We start from the raw sequence: 14,290 nt of genomic DNA, 5'->3' as shown, positions 1-14,290 counted from the left end.
TGTCCGCAACCCGCGCCTCCTCCGCGAACCCCTGCCAAAACGCCCGCGCGTGTTCCCCCCTCCGATGGTGGTGAGTTCTCTCCCGGGGGTAACGGAGCGGGTTCCGGAGCTCCGGAGTCCCCGCGCTCGACCGGTTCGAACTTCTCCACAGTTTGCGTCGCGGCCCCAATACCCAACTGCGGTGTGGCTAATAAACAAGTTCGCGCGGCTTTCCAGGTCTCCTGCTCCTCCCGAGCTCTTCGCAAAGCCTGCATCACCCTCCCCCACGATTTTAGAGTTTTTCCCGAGCCCGAGGACATGGTTTCCTCAGCCAGCACCTTTGTGCGCTTATCCCATATCTCCGGATGGAGAACGTCCACTGGGCTTTCTATAGCCCCCAGCTTAATCAATCTCAGCACTGCAAGAATAAAATCTTTAAGCTTACATTCAATATTCCACTGACTTACGACCTTCGCCATAGCTTCCATGCTCTTCGCTGGTCTGGGGGCGTCCCCCCCGCCGCTCTAGCCCAGCTGAGCGGCCGCCGGCGCCTCATCCAGGGGAACCCCGAATTCCGGGCATAAATTCCTCCCGGGTTTCAGCACCAGATGTTGCCTTCTCAAGGCGTGGCGACCTGATTCTGGCCCGGCATAGTGACCCAACCCCAGGGCCACTCGGTCCAAAAGCTCCAGACACCAATGTGGTGGAAAAGCAAATGGCATTTATTGAGGGGTCACAAGAGTTCTTATAGCTTGGGTAGTTAGTGTCACTTCCTCCTGCTTATGTCAGCAAGGTACATCCAGGTACAGGGCAGGGGTCTGGCTGCAGAGGGGGGTGTGTCCTAACTGACCGTACAGCCCGATATCTTCCGCACACATGTCCCTAACTCTCTACACCTGGGTTACCCCAAACATTACTACATTCCATGTCTATCTGTGCCCAAAATTGTTATTGCCTCTTTAAACTCCAGTCTTGAGGTTGAGGGGGAGTGTCTGTGCTTTTTAAGAAGTCGGGTCACCCAAGGATATCTCTTGGCTCTGGCTCTTTGCTTTTGGTTCTTGCAGGGAGAGTGCACAGAGGCAATGCTGGCAGCGGCTCCCCTCTGGTTTTCCATCTCAGGGCGTGCTTCAGACAAGTTTCCAGGTAGCAGTAGTAACAACTCAAGAAGATGCATTTCTGATCCAGAAACTATTTCAAGGTGAATTTTACAACACCTGTTGGCAGTACGGAGCCAGGGTTAGGGTCAGACCACGGCATGCTGGTGCTCAAGGGTCCATTTGTCTTCCTCCCCTCCACTGGAGCAAGACCCAAGACAGCAACAGCACCACCACCAGTGGATGTAGCCTCCAGGGTGTGTCATCTGCCTTTGCTGATGGAGCTGCTGTCACCAGAGCCACATGGACTGGGGGGAGGGCTACTGGCATCTTTCCTCTGTGTCCCCTCATACACGGTGGGCTGTGGGGGCTGCCGTCTTAGGGGAGGGGTTCCTCCGCCATTGTGAGCTTCTCTTTGCTCCAGGTAGTCCCTGAGATTTCAGAAATTTTGTAATTAATGGTTATTCACTGTTATTTTTTTGCCTCTTACTGTTTTGCTTTTTAGCAAGCTGTTAATTTTTCACTTATATTTACTTGTATTTGTCTCTCCTTATTGGTGGAAATGGATTGGTTAAAACTAAAGGGGAAGTAACTAGTTTTGGAGGATCTGCCTCTTAAAACATCTTAAAACAAAAAGTATGGGGGAATGGGGTTGAACTTCAAGTGCCCAGAGTGTAGATCAGACAGGCAAAATTTGCCCTACCATGGAAGTTCTTAGTGTGACCGATTGGAACAATTCTTCATTTGCAATTCCAAAGTTGAAAGGGAATAGATAACTATGTAACAAGGAAAACTCTTAAATTAAGATGGAGAATTTAAGGGTACTGTACTCCACCCCCTTATACTATTAGAAATACCAAGTAGAGATGGTGTCCAATGCCAGGAATGCAGTTATGTAAACAGTAGATAAGGTGTTGGGAAGTTATAGAATACTTGGGAACATGTGTTAAGCAATGACATATGATGTGCATGGGCAACGGGAGAACTCACTGGAAAAAATACATTCTAACATCAAAGGAAGTGTTGAAACGAATTTAGTGTGGGAAGGAAGACTAGGGAAGAAGATGATGGGATGATGGTGTGATGGTGATTCTAACCATGATAATCACAATCCTGTCTGTATTGTATGTTTAAACAGAAAGGAAGTAAATAGCCAAAGGAGCAAAAGTGTTACTGGTTTTGCTGCTCTTGGGTTTAGGGTGGATGAGCCCTTTTTTGGAGGAGAAAAAGTTTTTCTTTGGTTTATTTGAATCTATTTCATTTAGCTTGTTTGAATTGTGTAAGTTTTGTAAAGTAGGACAGAACTTGACACAAACTTTAAAAATCCTTTGGCGTATTTTAGTTTTGCATCTCTGAAACTCCTCTTAGTCCCTGCTTACCTGTCTTGTTTCAAGGTACCTGTCTCAAGGTTTGTTTTTACATGAACCTTGCTTTTCAGACACAGCAAATGTTCACAGAAATGTGACAGCTTGGACTTTGAACTTCAAGCAAACTGTATCCTGGGCATTTATATACAAAATACGCACTTCTATCTACCAGAACAGATATATGTTAATAAGGTCACAACTATTCTTTAAAGCATCTTTTTTTCATTTCCTCAAAGGTCTCTCTGAGTTTAGAAGTTCCATGTAAACTCAGAAAAATCATTTTATATCCTGAACATGCCATTCTAGTTCAAGATTATCTGTGTTTAATGTCATTAACTTTGGATAGGCAGGTTCTCAAGGGTACATTTAATTTTTTCCTATAATTATCTGAATAAAAATTACCTTCTAGGTTTTTCTTCTGCTAAAACGGCAATAGAATCACTTGTGGTGTGAAACTCAGAAAACAAACAACATTCATGGTAAGCCCTATCTGCCAAGAAGTCCATCAAGTTCCATGTCCTGCTTTGGTTTGTCATCTTTTTCACATGGAGAAATACCATCCTGTGTGCTCATTATGTAACATTCCCTTTAGTTTTTGTTTGCCCCAAGTATATGCAAACAAAATGCAGATAGTGCTTGGATTTGGTTAAAGGAGACTGGAGATCAGGAATAAGTGATTGTGAAAATCAAGGCAAGGTGTTGTCGCATACATTTATGTACTTTTTTTACTACTACTATCTTTTTCACTCATGATGTCTGCCTTCTTTTATAGTAAGTCATGAAGCAAAAGGCTCATATTCAGCTTCCTAACCCAGAAACCTAGATGTGACTGCTGTCTTCTTTTTCTTCAGAGAAGTCATAGTCTTGTTCAGAATTTTGAGACAGAATTACAGCTACAATTTCAGTGCAGCAACTTCAAGTCTTACTGCTAAGAATTTTGTTATGGTTGTTCTTCTTAACATTTTATAAGGCAGCAGGCTGCAGACCTCATCAACTCTTGCATGATAATTAGCTGTCTGTTACTGTACCTCTTATTGCTTTCTTCATAAGCTATAAAGAGCAAATTCATAGACTGATGAAATTCACTGGGAGGCAAAAGGGCTTATTTGAAAGACTGGCAAGGTCATTTCCTACATCTAGTGCGTGTATAAATTCCATCGCAGTGGTTTTAATGTGACGACTGTACTGGCTCCCTACAAAGACTAGCAGGGAATACCACATCTAGATACTTCTTTGTAAAGCACTGGGTCTTGTTTTTGGATGTAATACTAGAGTTTTAACTTGAGAACATTTGGATGCATAACACAGAGTCAGAAAAGATGACTTTTAGAAGACCAGAGAAAATGATTATTTAATACTAGAAGAACTAGGATTTTATAATAAAGTTCGGAGGCTCTTGTATCTTACAGCATGGCTGATATGTTACATAAGGTCTCAAAGGAATCTCTTATTCAGATTTTCTGCATATTCCCATCAAGTTTCTTCCATCTTCAGTTCCTTGCTTTAAAATCAATATAAAGGTTGATGTTTAAATAATATTTATCTGAATCTTCAAAATTTGTAAGAGCAAACTCAGGATAAAATATCTTAATTTTGTCTACAGTCAAATTTAAAATTTTTGTGTGTGTGTGTACATGTGCTCATGATCGTGGGCATGTGTAGATTCTTGCTTGCCTCTATAATTATATGTTTATTCCCACCTAACTATATCTTGTTAGATTAAATTACAATTTTTCTCCAAATCTACTATTTATTTATCTATCTCCTGTTAATATGAGCATTTGTGCTTGAAAAACATCCCCTGTAATCAGAAATATTTCTCTGGATTTCTTTGGGGCAATATAAGTTCTGGTTGAATGTCTGTGCTAATTTTCACAAACTATTTGTTGTAGGATTATAGGCAGCAGGGATCTGCTCTATGGAGACACATTTGCTTACTTTGCCATGCTGCCAGCAAAACAAACTTTCAAGCTTTAGGCAGAAAGACAGTGACTTTAGGAGGACAATAGAGAGGCAATAGCTTTCAAATACACCTATCCATTTCACTTTCCCAAATGGATACCTTTTTCTAAATAACTACATAATATTTCCATCACAATCATTAATGTGCAGGGTTTACAGCATATGTTTAAGTTTAATGGATTTTAGTTTACCCTTGAGAGAAGGGCAAAGTCTCAGTAGGGTAACCTTGCTTCCTATAGACAAGATATAAGCTACAACTGTGCAACTGCAGAGCAGATCTAAAAATAGCTTTCTGGCAGTACAGTACAAAGCAATGAAGTATAAAAGCAAGATACTCAGTCTTGTACTGCAATTACCTGCTCACTGGAGATTTTTCTTTAATCCAAAGTATTATGAAACAATTTAATACATAGGCACATAAATTTTTCTATTACATAAGTTAACTGTACTACATGGAATTGCAATTGCCCAAACTCATTCAGTTCATACAATGGAAAAGACAAGGTGTCAGAGTACAAAAAAATAAATTCCTGTTATAGCAACTATAGCTAAATCTCATTTTACCATTAAAAAAAAAAAAAAAAAAAAAAAAGAGAGAGAGAGAGGCATTTTATTGCAAGCAAAGACAGTGAGGAAGAGACAAAGACAAAATTGAGTCTATTCCTGAACAAGGTCTTCAACTTTGAGGCAGCCACGCTCCTCATCTCATTTTGGGCAAGGAGGTATTTAGTCCTGGTGATACACAGTTCAGCAATCCCAGGAGTCAACAGGCTCTTACACAAGGCTCTTAATGTATCAACATTACACTTTTTAAGCAACCTTTTCACTTAGACAAGGAAAAAAATCATTCATTGGGCTGGTTGAAAATGAACAAGCATCCTATTAAAATGGGATTGGGTTGTGCATCATGTTGGTGTACTGGTTCAACAGACAAAAGAATTAGCTAACTTCCTAATTACAGTAGTTTCACGAATACAAGCCGCACGGATTATAAGCCGCACCCCCGGTGCCTCGACAATGTTGCTGTCTTTGTCAATAGATAAGCCGCACCCCGAATATTAGCCACACTTTCGTTCGTCGCGAGAATCCGTGCGCAGCTTTCACAAATTGGCCAATTAGTAACAGGATCGCGGCATAGCGGGCTTTACTGGCTCGGGGCGGGGCCAGGCAGGCTCGGCCCGCTCATGGTTGCCGACGGGGCCGGGTGGCCCAGCTCAGCGCCACGGCTCGGCGGGGCTGGCCGGGTGGTGCTGCCGCCGCCGCCGGGCTCGCTGGCCCCCCTCTCCCGTCAGCACCGCCCCGCTGCCGCGTTCGCTCGCCCGGCTGGCAGGGCTGCCGCCGCCGGGCTCGCCGCCCGCCCCGCTGCTGCTTTCGCTCGCCCCGCTGCCGCTTTCGCTCGCCCTGCGCCGCGCCTCGCGAGCGCCGCGCCCGCCCCGCGCCGCGCCCTCCCCGCGGCGCTTTCGCGAGCGGCGCTTTCGCGAGCGGCGCTTTGGCTCGCCGAGCGGCGCTTTGGTGAGCGGCGCTTTGGCGAGCGGCGCTTTGGCTCGCCCAGCGGCACTTTGGTGAGCGCCGCTTTCGCTCGCCGAGCGGCGCTTTCGCGAGCGCCGCTTTCGCTCGCCCCGCCGGCAGGGCTGCCGCCGCCGCCACCAGGCTCGCCGGCCGCCCCCTCCCGTCTGCACCGCCGCCGCGTTTCCTCGCCCTGGCCAGCACTGCAGGCCCCCGCACCGCCGGGCTCCCCCACGCTGCTGGCCCCAATTCTGCTGGGCTTCCCCCGCTGCCAGGCAGCCCCACCCGCCGGCCTTCCTGCTTCTGCCATGCTCCCCTGCACTGCTAGCCCCAGTTCTCCCGGGCTCCCCCGCCATGCTGGCTCAGGCTCTGCCGCCCTCCCTGCCCCGCCCTGCTGGCTCAGGCTCTGCCGCCCGCCCCCCACACTGCTGGCCCCGCCTCTGCCAGGCTTTCCCACCTCAGCCGGAGCCGGCCGGGCTCCAGCTTGGCTTGGGGCTGCCGCGGGCTCTCACTTCCGTGTTGGCAGCTTTTAGAATTTTGTTAATAGATTAGCCACCCCGGAATATTAGCCGCACTTCCGGGTTTCCACCAAAATTTTGGTCAAATTGGTGCGGCTTGTATTCGTGAAATTACTGTATGTACAGATATTGGTTTGATATTTTTTAATTTCTTAGATCTATTATTTTTAAATTGAATGTATATAATGCTATTCATTTCCATCTTTGTTATCCTTAAATTAATAGCAAACTTAATTTTGTTTACTCTAATGGTCTGTCCATTATTTTGCCTTAGTTTTCTGGTTTGTTCTGTAAGCTTGGTAGCTCACACTAGCATAATGAATAAGATATTACAAGGGAGTGGGGAGAGATCACACTGATAACATGGTGGTGAGATCCCCAACAGAAACCTTACTAGCTTTAGTGGTTGCCCCCTCACAGAGTAATAGTCTTTTTGAAGTGAAGTTTTTATAATGCCTGAAACAGGAACACTGCCTCTTCTGTCACCTTTTGAAAAAATTCTTAAAACAGGTTCTTAAAAAGTGCAAATACACTATTTTTGTAAAAACATCTGTCAAGACTGGGAATTTGGCTGTTACCATGAATAAACTCAACCTTTTTTGGTGGGGAATATTGCTTTTTCCTCCTTTTGCCCCTGGTTTTTTAACTTTGATCTAATACCAAAATACTGCTGTGATGTGTCTGTACTGATATTTAACTAGCATATGTATTTGTGAAAAGATCATCATCATTAAATACTCCAGCAAGATAAAATAAAGCAGGAAGCAAATAATTAGTTTATCATTAAAAGTGATTCTTAATCCTCAGTGTTCTGGATACAGAACTGCAAGAAAATGTTACTTCTGGATGAAAGATATTGAGTGTTTGGTAGAGCATAACTGGTCTTACTTGTGTTGTTTTCCATTGATGTTCATTGAATATAGATGATTCTTCAGTCTAGGAAAAAGATAGCTCATTTGCTTTGCATTTTGACCCATCATAAGAAGCAGCATCATTTTTGCCTCTATTGTTTCTGTTTATCACACAGAGTGGCAGGTCCTTGTTTCATGGCCTGGGTATCAGAAGTGGAAAATTCTCTGAACTTCAGAGTAGCAAATTCATAAAGGTATTAGGAGTCACAGCTGGATTCAATGAAAGGGGTAGGTATCTGAATGGGACTTATGCAGAATTTTTACATGCATTTTGTATATTAGATAAACATTAGATTTATCTTTCTACAATTTCTAAAATCTATTAAAGTATTTTATAAAACATGTTTGAAAAGCAGAAGCAAGCATGATGCAGATTTAACACTCTTCAGTGTAAAAATTAAGGAATTATTTCACACAATGCAAAGATTTTCTTTGCTTGCTACCAGTTCAATTTGACAGGAGAGAGATGAATGATAGATATCAAGTCTCTTGCTGTCAAAAAAGTATTTCAAAGGGAACTCCTCAAATGTGTCCTTTTCACTTCTGAAAAATGGTACCATTTCCACATATATTCCTGAGTAGAAAGATACCTTTGAAAATACAGTATAGGATATCTTATACAGCACAGGATCTGCAACAGGTGACTTATAGCCATCCAGCTTTTCATTGTCAAAGCTTTTCTTTATAACTATGTTAATGTAGTTGTATTGACTATGCACAAACACTTAAAGCTTATTTGTTGATTTATGCTCTCACCCTCTTAAATATCCAAGCACCTTCCAGAACCTCAGTCTCAGCTTTTTTATTTCTTCTCCATTAAACTAATGAAAATTTTAACTGCTTAACCACCCAAAACATTATTGGTTTGTGATATGCAAGTTTGCATTAAGTTACATTTCTCTAGGCCTTGTTATCCTGCCCACACTCAGAACTTGCATCCAGAGAACCAAACCCTAAGTTCAGCACGATTCTCCATTTCCTCTTCTGCTCAAAAGAGCATAAACTCACAGTTTCTGCATTGAATGGTTGACAAAATGCATCTTGAATCATTAGCTGTCATAGGATACAGTGGTTTTCACCTTCTTGAAACCTCAGAATACCAGTCAGGTTTTTAATACATTCAGAAATGTAGGCTGCTGTTATTCAGCTGGCACCTCAGGTGGCTAATGTAAAAACCAGCCTAGGTGTATCTGCCACTAAACAAAACAGAAAGCAATTGGTGGGTTTTAAAAGTGAATAAACTACTGATACGTGTTGTAAACAAACACAAATTAAATTTTAGCTGCCTACTTCAGTGGAGTTAGCAGTCTTGTTTTTATAGCTACATCAAAAGCGTAGCCTAAGTCCTTTTTCAGATTTGGCCTTTGTTTGTTTACCTCTCCACTATTTTTATTAGAATTGAGCCCCCATTTACTCTTAAAACATGATGCCTTTGAGAACCTTCCTCTCCAGATGAGAAGACTAGCTTATGTTTCAACATACTTAATTGGTTTTATAACAATTTTTTCCCCTTCAGACAATATATAATCCTGTTTTACCAATGCATCTTTAGTTATGGTATATACAGCACAATATGCACTAGCACAATATTTCCTGGTGATCCTTCTGCTGTAATTTATGCTGCTTTTGTATAACTCAAGCCTACAACAAAGCTACAACTGTGCACTCAACATGTGGTAACATCTCAGAACTTGCCTTTCTCACTTTACTAGACCAAGAAATTGTTCCTGTGTTGCCTGTCTCTGCACTGGAAGCAAAGGCCAAGGTAAACAGAATGTGGACAAACCATAAACAAAAACCAATCAGCTATTGCTAATAGTATTTCTATGTAAATATGCATATTGCTGAATTAAACATGGATCAAAGTGTTCTAAATATTACAAAGGATAACTGATTGAGAATGTGTAGCTTAAAAAGAAATGGTAGTTACATCTAACCAAGTTAGTTAATTGTACAGAAATTGCACTCCTAAAAATACTCTGCAGAACACAATGAAAAATAAAACTTCTACCTAAAACATTTAATGCATAACTGCTAATTAGTTTATGCAAGTGTTAAAAGGTCCATTGAAAGTAGATGAAAAGAAAAAATCTTTAACCTCTATGTATCTGAAAAAAAAATAAATGTAGTTTTGGACATCTTAAATGAATAATGCCATTAGTTTTCCTGCCTAAACCTCATTATTCGATTATTTCCCAAAATTTCTGTGATTATGGATTCCACATTCAAAATAATCATTTCGGGGTACTTTAGAGTGACATCAATATAAGGGAATATCCTAATTTCAGCCAAGGACAGAGTTAATTTTTCCCAGTACTTAGCAGGGCAAAGAGCTGAGCACAGTATACAAGGCATTTTGTTATTGAACACCACCTTACATCATGGCCAGGGACAAGGGAAGGGGACTCTCTTGCTTACCAGAAGAGGGGAGGAGCAACCATAGCAAACAAATCAGTGGGGTAACCCTTATCTCAACCAGAAGGAGTAGTTTGGCTGGTGTGGCTGCAGCTTTTTGCATTGGGGTCCTCGCTGTCTCCTTTTCTACATTTTTGTTGTCAATATGGTCGCGGTTAAAATTTGTTTTCTGATCACAGTGCTCTTTCCAGTAAATTGCACTTATCTCAACCAACAATCTCTGCCCTCTGCTGGAAGTCATGTCTGGATTGCAGAAGTCTTGGGGGTAGCAGGAGGGTCATTAAATTAGGGAGTGCTGCTCCTAAACCATGATAGAGAAGCAGTGCTGGAATTCACCGTGTATAAATGACACTTCAGCAATGACCATATTTTGTAGGTTGGGTCTGTTCCCCTTCTCCTCCTCCTTCCGCTTCCCCTAAACCTTCCCCTACCCTTTCCCCGTCCCCATCCCTTTCCCCTTCCCCTTCCCCTTCTTTTTCTCATTCCCCTTCCCTTCCCTGTTGCCACCCACAGTGCAAAGTGATGGGAGAGGGAAAAGACACCAGGAGAAGGGGGAGAAAGCAACCCACAGGGACTATGTCAAAGAAACAACAGTTTATTTCTAACTTCTGCAAATAATTTCCTACTTCTACAAGTTCTATCCTATTCCTACTCCTACATCTAGAATCAATGCTTCCGTCTTGGCCTGATCTGCCGCCGGCGGAACAGCCTCTTTGGGGGCTGGGGAGAGTCCCGAGGGCCAGAGGCCTTCCTCTTTGTGGGGCGCCGGGGCTCCTCGGGAAAGCAGTCCCTGTCCTGGCCACGAGCGACAGGGCTGCGGCTGCAGCGCTGGGCAGAGGGACTGGCTCCTGCTGCTGCTCCTGCTGATGCTGCTGCTGCTGCTGCTACTCCTGCTGCTTCTGCTGCTGCTCCTCCTGCTGCTCCTGCTCCTCTCTCACTGGGCTCCTCCTGGGGCTGCTCCTGCTCTGCAGGGACTGGCGCAGATGGAAGGCAGCCGGGCCGGTGACAGAAGGTGGTTTCCATCCTTCCGGTGTCAGCTTCCACACTGGAGACTGCAGGGCTGTGGGAGGAAGATGGGATGGGGGTAGGAGTCGCCTGGAGGGAGGCGGGAATGGCTGTGGGACCCTCCACCTCCTCCTGCTCCTGCTGTTCCTGTTCCTCCTGTTCCTGTTCGTGCTCCTCCTGCTCCTGCTCCTGCTCCTCAGCGTGGGAGTTCAGGAGGTTCATCCGATGCAGGATCTCATCACTGCACCTCTCAGCGGCTGTGTCGATGAGCCGGTGCACAAATGGCACCGTCTGCTCCTGCAGCAGGGACTGCAGCTCCCGGACCAAAGCCTCCTGACTCAGCCCATAGTAGCACAAACTGGCTACGATGAATCTCTGGACCAGAGCCACCTCCCACCAGTGGGCCCTGAGCAGCTCTGATAGCTCCTGGTTTAGCCAGGACAGCAGGGGCTCCAGGATTTCAGAGAACTCCTGGAAAATGCCTGCCCAGAGCTCAGGTGGAAAGCCAGCCACATAGGTGCTGGGCATCAGCTGTTCAGCCCCCTGCTCTTCCTGGTATCCAGCAGCCGATGAGTCTGAGGATCTTGGAAGAGCCATCTCCAGATAGTCATCCTCAGACCAAACTGAGTAAATGATGCGGTTGATCGGCTGCCTGCACAGGGGGCATGATGGATTCCTCTTGAGCCAGCGCACAATGCAGCCCAGGCAGAACTGGTGGTCGCACGGTGAAACAGAAGCCTTTTCCCCAGCACCAGCACGGCAGATGGGGCAGTTCCAATCTATCTCCGTGGCCATGGTTGCAGGTTGCAGCAGAGCTGGGCACAGCAGCTGGTCCCTCTTGCTGGCGTGACACACTGCAAAACAGGTCACTTGCTGTCCCAGGGAGATGGGCGGCTCAAAGGAATGCCCAGGTCCCTCAAGAAGGACACACTCACAGCTCCCCAAACACCTCTGCCCACCCCACAGCCACCCCACAGTCATGTTTCCTGCACCACAGCTCACCTGCGCTGCTGCCAGCAGCACTCACAGCTCTTGGCTTCCTCAGCCAGGTGGGGCTAAGGAAACAGGCAAAGACGCGTCAATCACGGTTGAGAGTTGCCGACGGCAGCTCCCAGTGACCTCGCAGGCTTCCAGTCCTCCCAGGCACGCTTGCCAGGAGCTCAGGTGCGAACGGGTCTGAGCCAGGCTCTGCCTGTGCCCAAACTTTAGCAGTGAGCGTTGTGAGGTCACAATGCACTGCTCACTGAGGTTGCCATCCATGGAGTCTGTGGGCTGCTGATGTCACAGTCATCTGTTCTGTACTGGCAGTCTTGACTGCCTTCCAAATCTGCCCTAGCAGGCCTTTCTCCCCTGCAGGTATACGGCCTCAGGGGAAGAAATCAGGCATGTGGGCCATGCCATCATTCCTTTGTGCCTCTGACTTTTATAATGATTTTGTATCCTTAGTGCAAGTACTTCTCCATTAGAAGCACATTACCTGTGTGTTTTGCGTTTTTGTGATGGGAGGGTTTTGTGTACATCAGGCACATGTGTTGGCCTATTTCTATCTGGTGAGGAGCCCATATTTTCTATGCTCAATGCTGCTCACCTGCAGCACTCAGAGCTGAACACCTCCTGACATTTCATGCCAATCTCTGCACAAACTTCTATAGGTTACTTCTATATTCTTACTTTTTTTTTCTTCTCCACAGACCCATTGCATTGGTGGTCATGGGCACAGTGTTGTGGTCATTAGGTCAGGGACCACTAAAACCCTCTGTTGCTCTCATCCCATTCAAAAATAAATTTGTCAATGGATAGATAACTGATAACTCTGCATCAAGGACAATTTTGGACAAAACAAAAATGGACCAAAATGTGGAGAAACTCTAGACCGTCATTGAGTGTATTGTTAACTGGAGTTGTGGTTGGAGATTGACACACATACCTCGGAGATTCATGTGACAAAAGCTGTCTTTATTGTTCTGAACCCTCCTGAGATAGAGGGTTTGGATTTTTTGGGCATACACACGTGACTGGTGTCGGTCTTGAGTCACTCATTTCCTTGGCCAAAGATACATCTTCACTTAGGGTTCAACGGATTGGTTGGGATCCTGTGTAGTAGTTCAAATCTATCCTATGGTCACTCACTCAGGGACCTGCCTGCTTCCAGGCCCGTTGAGTTTCAGGGCGGCAACTTGTTGGCCCGCTGCAATGGGACAAGTGAGTTTTAGTCTCTCTCCCTTGTGGTGGAGCTTGCCGCAAACTGTGCCACCCAAGCAAGGGCAGGTCTGTCTGTTCTTGCTGTGCTTCCCAAACTGCTTTGCCTGCAGCTTTTTGAGGGAGCTGTAAATCACTGCATCTGGACTTGCAGCTGGTCATTTTCTGCCTCCGTAGGAAGTTTTTACTAAAACTTGTGAGAAGTGATCAAGCGAGTGGTTTTGGTTCGCCGCTATGAGATTTCCTGGCCAATGCACCACGTCTTGCCGTGGCTTCAGCATGGCTTAAATTGCTAGGGCACCCACTAGAAATATTTTTTCGTTTCCTGTTGTGAGATAGGAATAAGAGGAAGGAAAAACAGGTTCTTTTTAAAATATCAACTTTGTAACTAGAAACAATAGGAAAAAAGAATCAGAATAAAATTTTGAGAACACTTCTCCTTCCCCAACAAGTTCTTTTCTTTCCCACTGACAATGTACAGAAACAAATCAGTCAGTTTACCATCTCTAAAAATAGTCTTTCACCAGTTTTACTGGGAGAGGAGACTTCTCTTCAGTCTATGGGGACCTCTCCAGAAGAAACAGTTTTCCCTAGCCTCAATGTCACCGTGAATCACCCATCTGGGAGAAAGGAAATCTGATCGCTGTGTCAAAATCCGGTTGTTGAATATCAGTCTTCCCACAATCGTTATCAAGGACCATGTCAGCTTATGGGGCACACTGTATGAGTTCAAAAAAAAGCTCGCTTCAGCTTGAAAACAGAGGTCTTTCCTTCTCCTTCTCCTTCTCCTTCTCCATCTCCTTTCTTTTCAGACTATATGGTTTTAACACTTAAAATATTCCTTTAGCATCTATAGTATTCACTGCTTTGAAAATAATGTTTAATATCGTTTGATTTCTCTGTTGTTTGTTTCAAAATTTGAGATCTCACTACTCCCTATGGTAATCTAAGGGGAAAACAGTGTCCATAATCTTTAAGAATCAAGGTTTTACCAGCTTTCATTAACATTTATAGAACCTGGAAATATTAACCCTCTGTTTCTCTTTCCATGGCCAGCTGGTGATGGAAGATATATTGAGAACTTGCCTTCTGTTTTTGGTATCAGTCTTAAACAATCTTTCCTCTTTCTAACCCCTTAAAGATAGGTTTTATCTGCCTGTTCCATGCTAGAATCTCCATATGCAAGTGACATTTCTGATATTGCTTAAGGTGAACATGAGAACCAGAATTTGTTTATAACATTGCTGCCTTTGTAGAACTGTTGTATCATGGATGTTGAAATTAAGATACTAAAATTCTCTCAAATATTTTCAAACTATGAAGAATACAGGAGG

The sequence above is a fragment of the Catharus ustulatus genome, chromosome 1 (genome assembly GCF_009819885.2).
Source record: "Catharus ustulatus isolate bCatUst1 chromosome 1, bCatUst1.pri.v2, whole genome shotgun sequence".
In the NCBI taxonomy this organism is placed as follows: Eukaryota; Metazoa; Chordata; class Aves; order Passeriformes; family Turdidae; genus Catharus; species Catharus ustulatus.
The sequence above is the reverse complement of the archived record's forward strand: the minus strand, read 5'-3'. Positions refer to the sequence as shown.